Source organism: Frankliniella occidentalis, unplaced genomic scaffold, assembly GCF_000697945.3.
Source record: "Frankliniella occidentalis isolate FOCC.00 unplaced genomic scaffold, Focc_3.1 Scaffold20, whole genome shotgun sequence".
NCBI lineage: Eukaryota > Metazoa > Arthropoda > Insecta > Thysanoptera > Thripidae > Frankliniella > Frankliniella occidentalis.
The window spans coordinates 2,545,482-2,551,945 of NW_026267150.1; the positions used below are offsets into that span (position 1 = coordinate 2,545,482).

At 57.5% G+C, this 6,464-nt stretch overlaps 1 protein-coding gene across 3 annotated transcripts in view; it reads right to left on the reverse strand.

The window, feature by feature from the left end:
• Window positions 1-6,417, reverse strand: part of LOC113205903 (head-specific guanylate cyclase) — a 98,446-nt gene extending 92,029 nt beyond the window's left edge. For 2 of the 3 annotated variants that reach the window (XM_052264586.1, XM_052264585.1), the window contains exon 1: window positions 6,090-6,417. The gene's annotated coding sequence lies outside the window, so the exon portion shown is untranslated. Of the gene's footprint in view, window positions 1-957; window positions 1,323-6,089 lie in introns of those variants that run through there. The other variant, XM_052264587.1, reaches the window with a different exon arrangement.
• Window positions 6,418-6,464: the final 47 nt, after the last annotated feature.

A 6,464-nucleotide genomic window follows, 5' to 3' on the forward strand; every position in this document is an offset into this window, starting at 1 on the left:
GGGGGGGGTGGCTTTACCTAACGCGTCACAATAAAGACACCATCTTTATCTCCATCTGGGCCGTCCGATGCGATGGGGCGGGTGCAGTGGTGCCACGAGGGCGGCTGGGCCCTGCTGGCCCTGCTGGCCCTGCTGGGCCTTCCCTCGCCCCCCGGCGCGCTCAACCCGACCCATCTTCTTGCAGATGGAGGGCGGAGGTGAGCGGTGAGCGGTTAGATGCGAGCGCCGCGATCGAGTTCTAGTGACATTCCGCCTCCACATTCTTAACTTCCTACCAAGAGATACCTTGGTACTCCTAAGGCTGAGGTAATATACAGAACATGATGTGCAACCGTAATACAAAGGAGCCACTTTGAAAAGTACAAAACTGTTCATTACTTGTAAAAAACTTGTTTTTAGTATGGTAAATAGTAAATGAGTTTTGAGTAAAGCATAGCAAGCAAAGAATTATCCCTGCAAGGTTCTGCCGAGGGTTTTGCATTTTACCGTAATTTATTATTTGGATGTGAGCAAGTGTGAGTGAGTAGCAGTAAGCTGTTAAAACTGAGCAAATGATTGTTTGTTCCATTAGAACTCTACGTTACATCTCACAAAATTACTTCAGTCATAGGTTTTGTATCACAGAACACTCACTGCACTTGATAATATGGCCTTTGAACAAGTTGCCTTCAACACGCACACTTATCAAATGGAGGACATGCATGAGGTGCGCAAAGGCCAGATGTTTCAACATTACATGCAGGTTTCAAAGTTCTATTCACCAGTGGCCTTGTATGGTGGATTTAGTCTCATGGGGCGTATCGCCTATCCGTGAGGCACATCAGACGTTTCCAGCCAGTAACAGTCCTCCAAAACCTCTAAGGCGGGCTGTCTCAGCATGCCTCAGCAGAGGCGCCTAACCGTGAGGCGAGGAATAAATCCACCATAAATCAACCAGTGCTGCAGGTAGAAACTTACTTGTCAACATTGCAACAGGATCAAAGGATGAACACTTCCGTAGGAGTAGTGCCTCCCTAACCTCAACTGCTGGTGGTAACGGCAGCTCAACTGGCTACCGAAAGACGATGCAATATTCCACGGCGGTAATGAAGCAAAACTTATGGAAGATAATTATCCCAGAACAGCTCCAAGTGTTCCACACCGAACATGTAGTTAAAGTCTAACGATAAACGCAAGGATCTTGGCGGCGGCGCCATGATGATGTGATCAGACGACTCCGTAGAGGAACACAGGTGGCGCGCTCTTGCGGAGCGAATGTGAAGTTTGGAACGTTTTGGCGTTTTGGCCTTCCCTCAGCAGCAGTCTCCCCAGCCAGAGCCAAAAATCGAAGGTCGTCTCAACGTTGAATCGACGTCGAAGTCGGAGTTACGTTGAATTTCGGACCATAATGGTCAGATCAACGTTGATTCAATCGACGTCGACGTTGATAAAAGTCAAATCATTTCCGGCTGAATCCAGTTCTTTGGGCTAAGAGAGTTCGCGTACCTCAACTGGCTAGACAGAACGCCGTCCTCACAGCCTTTACCGGGGTTGCACATTTTCTACTCCTTACGCCTCACGCTTTCTCAACGTCGGTTTTCCTATGATTTCTGTAGTGCGAGGGACTGTCCGTCTACGAGGCTTTGAATCCAGGAAGTCGAGGAGGGGGGCGGGAGGGTGTAACAGCAGAGCCCTGCACTGTGAATAAAGATATAATGGAGTGGCTTTATCGGCGAGGCGCAGCACTGACACCGCCACGCTGCCCCCCACCCCCCTCACCTCCCTACCCTCCCCTGGCCTCCCCGTCGGGGGGCCCGTGAAGAAAGACTTTGCGTAGGCGAGAGGCAAGGTGGGGGAGAGCGGGGAGGGGGGCGGGCCACCCCGAGCCCGGCCCCTGCAGGGCAGCGTCAAGCCCATCAATACAAAGAGACCCATCCCCAGCACTCAGGGCGCGGCGCGCGGCCAGGGCCTGGGCCAGGGCCTCGGCCAGGGCGCGCCGAGGTGCGGTGGAACGGAATGGGCCGTTTCCACCATTTCCCGGTGCATTGTTTTTTATCATCGTTTTTACTCAGCGCCGGGGCCGGGCCCCGCCTCTTCGTCGGCCCCCCAGGCAGCCGGCTGCTGCTGCTGCTGCTGCTGCTGCTGCTGCTGCTGCCTGAGGCTTTTGCTTTCGCATCGGGCGAGTTTTATCCCCGGGATTCTCAGAGGAAACAAACAGAGACGACTACCGGGGGCGCCGCACGCCCGGCCGCCGCTCCGCCCGCTGCGCCACGCCCGATCCCGGCCAACCCCACCCTCCTGTCCCCCGCCGCACCACAACTGAAATCCGAAGCGACAAAATTCGTCGTGGACTGCGGGCGGCACGGCGGTGCTACTACCGGCGGTGAGTTTGGTGTGGTTTTGCTCGACCCCCTCTGCCCCGTCGCCGCGCTTCGCACTCACTCTCCCTTCTGCTTTCAGTTTGACCCGGTTTTCACGGGGCATGGAGAACGCACTCGCGGAAGAAAAAGAGAACATAAACACTAAAATGAAATGAAAAATGAAAACACACGAAACAAAACAGGGCGCGTACATTTTTGAGGTGCGTGAGCGACTCGGCTGCGCAGGCCGGAGAGGGGGAGGGGGCGGCACTGGACAGGCCTTTCGTTCCCTTTGAAAGCGCGGCGGCCGAGTGTGACTGGCCGGCCGACCCCCCACCCTTTTCCCCCTCACTCTCCCTCGGCCCTGATTTCGGTGGCCGCATTATGCCAGTCAGGTTTGGACTCCCTCGGGCAGGGGCGGCGGGGGACCTCGCCGGCCAGAGGATGGCCACAATGGCACGCCTGGGCTGAGCGACCGGGGCCGCCCTCGGGGGGCACCCTGTAACCCCCTCGCCGTGCGGGCGGCGGCCCGAGGGGGCGGGCCCGAGGCCGGGCCACGACCTCCCTCCCCGACTAATGCTTTGTTAGCACCTCATCGTGCACTAACTCATTAAAACCGCCCCGGCGAAGGATCTCGCCCCTCGCCCAGTCATGTCATGTACACCGACAGGGTCCCCGACAAGGCCCCGACACGGCCCCGGGGAGGGAGGGGTCCGAGACCGTGGCGGGGAAGGCGACGGGCTGGCCCCCTCCCCGCCTCACCCCGCGGGCGCCGGGTCAGATACAACCCCGGGAACATCGGGGGGCCGGGGCCGGGCTGCGCCAGCTCGCCAACACATCGACGCCCCGCCCGTACCGACCCAACCCACTCCAGCCCGGTGTAGGACCATGAATGAACCCCCACCATGAATGTACCCCCAGAGGAAGGGGGTACATTCATGGCACCATGAATGTACCCCCCATAGCGTTGCATCAGCTAGGGGGTACATTTATGGTGCCATGGATGTACCCCCCTTGGTGCCTTTTTTGGGGGGGTACATTCATGGCACCACTGTTGTACCCCCCGTCACGGCCCTTCAAGGGGGTACAACAGTGGTGCCATCAATGTACCCCCCAAAAACAGGCCTCAGGGGGGTACAACAGTGGTGCCATGAATGTACCCCCCTGGAAGGTGGCATTTGCTACCCAAAAACTTACCCTTCATGCTGTGCAACAGTTGCTTTGGGTCAAACGTGTTTTTTTTTCGTGTACAACGTGTACGATTGGGACAGAAGAGCACAGAAAGGCGTCTGAGGCCCTGCTTCTTTAAGCAAAGTAAGCATGAACGGTGCACAGTGAAAGCTAAGTTACGAAATTAAACGCACAGTTTTTTCCCATTATTTTAAATGAAGAATAACTGACTTTAAAAAACCACTATTTTGTTGCAATACCTAGAGTGGAGCAGATAGGAAACACGTGTTGCTTATATTCTTTATTCCTCCTTCCAGGGGGGTACATTCATGGTGCCATAGATGTACCCCCTCCCTTGCCACCTTCCAGGGGGGTACATTCATGGCACCACTGTTGTACCCCCCGTCACGGCCCTTCAAGGGGGTACAACAGTGGTGCCATGAATGTACCCCCCCCCCCCAAAAAAAAGACACCAAGGGGGGTACATCCATGGCACCATAAATGTACCCCCTACCTGATGGAACGCTACGGGGGGTACATTCATGGTGCCATGAATGTACCCCCTTCCTCTGGGGGGTACGTTCATGGTGGGGGTACACTCTTAGCTCTGCACCGGCTCGGCGCGCCACACCGCACAACTGCATGGGAGCCGAACGGGCCGGAGCGCCTGTCACGACCAGGGTAGGCAACAACCTCCGCACCCGCGCCAGCGCCCAGCCGCTGTTGCCTACCACACAGGATGCGTGACACGCCATGCGTGCGTTGAGCACAACCGTTGGGGGCGGAGAAGGGGGGAGAGATCGAGCGGGAGCATCGTCTATTCGTAGGCACGTACACGGGCGTACGGGTGCGCGCGTGAGTGTGGTGTGGAAGCGAGAGAGAGAGGGAGCGAGAGAGAAATATGCGTATAAGCTCGGAGTGGTAGGAAAATCTGAAATGGGACATGCGCCTAAAAAAAGAACTGTTTGCGTGCGGTGGCACGACGGCACCGTCCCCGACCCGGACGAGGGTTGCGCGGCCCGTGGCTTCACCTCGCCGGCAATGACCAGTCATGCGCGGGGCGGGCGGGGTCGCGCGGGCGGGGGGTGCCACCGCCTAGCAGCAAACGCATGGTGGCGCCCAATGCAAGCACCGCGCTCTGGGCCGGGCGGCCTGGGGAAGAGGGGGGCATTGTTTAGTGGCTGCGGAGAGAGGAGCGAGGTTTGAGAATAATTGTTATTGTCTCTGCAACCCTCAGGCCATTCCCTATAATACCCAGCGCCTCTCTCTCCCCTCACACATACACACACGCAAGCACTCCCACACACACACACCTGCACACTAACGCAGGCGCGCAGTTCGAAGTTAAAACAACAAATAAAACAACATTCGAGGAGCAAAGCGCACTGTTAAATGGACTGTGAGAGTGCCTCACTTTTATCAATCACGACAACAGCAGTCTCCCTAAAGGATGGTGGGAAAAAACGCTTCCCAAGACTCGGGAATGAATAAGGAATCAGACTGTGAAATTTCTTGGCAACTACCGGGGGCTCTGATCCGAGTTTCAGGACGCGCACTATAACTGCAAAATAAATAATGAGTCCGAGCCACAGCAACCGAGCCGGCCACGCCCCCTTTCACGGTAAGGGTGAGAGCCACCCCTCTCCCTCACTGCATTTCCATATTCCTAATTGGTTGCGCCACTCAATGCCTCACTCGGGACCCGGATGCCCAGCGCACACGCCGAGTCTCACATTTCTATCAGAGAGCATCACAACACGCCGTGCGCCGCGGAGAGCTCCGCTTTCAGCCCAGTCTATACCACGGAGATCCACCCCCCAGAACTCATATTAACGCTCCTATTCATGATCCTGTGCATAAAAAGAAAACCAAAACGGGAACACGACGTATTATAAACATACACTGTTTCGAAAGTTGGTGCAGTAGAGTGAACGAAAAGGGGGTCATCCAGTGCGTACGTCCGTCATTCGCCGTTACGAAACTGATAAGTTCAGCTAACGCAAACTGTCGGAGCGCCTGTTCGGTAGGCAACATCTCGTCTGCAGTGCATCCGTGTACAGCGGGTGGCCTACCCTGAGTCTTGCAGGCGTCTAGCTCCCTGTTGTTTGCCGAATGAATCTGAGAAAAAAACGGGCGTGCTTTCAGGACGATATCGTCGCGCGCAGGATAAATAATAATGCTCGCACACGAAAACATTCACTTTCTTCTGAAGAAGTCACAACATGAAAACGTTATTTTGTGTCGCACAGACTTGAAGTGGGTGAAAACCACCAGAGCACTTCCGCCGTGCACTTCCGGTGCATGGAGTGGCCTGCGGGGCCCGCGCTGACGCGGTGCAGCGTCACAACAGGTGGCCTGGCAGCGCGCGCGGCGGGGCGGCCAGTGCCCACCAGCACCCACTGCAGCGCGGCGCTCCCGCCCACCAGGGCTGCCCCTCGGGCTGCCCCGACCACCATCGTTCAATCTCGGGCGCGTTCTTTTTTAGACATGAGCAGCGGGAGGGTCGCCGACGACACCCCTGGGACTGCGGAGAGTGCGAGGGAGGACGGAGCCACTAAGGACTCTGGAGGCGACCCGTACCTGTCACGGGTGGGCAGAGGTGGGCGTGACTCCTCCCGGACAAGCGGACACTCGAGGGCAAAATCCGACCGCCTGGACGGGTCTAGGACGGCGTCGAAGGAACCAGCGAGGACCCCGACGACGTGGTGAGAGCGCGGGGCGAGGTGAGCGAGCGCGCGGGACGGAGCGCGGGACGTTTGACGCGGAACTGCGGCGCTGCGGCTGCGCTGCGGCGCGGGCGGCACGTCGTGTTCGCGGTGCGTGTTCGCGGAGCGGCACGTCGCGTTGGCCACGTCCTCAGGGCACGTCGCGGCACGGGGAGGCAACAGCAGCAAGCCGCATCGCGTAGCGAACTGAACCGAGCCAGCGTGCCATCGGCAGCCCCGCCCGCCCGCC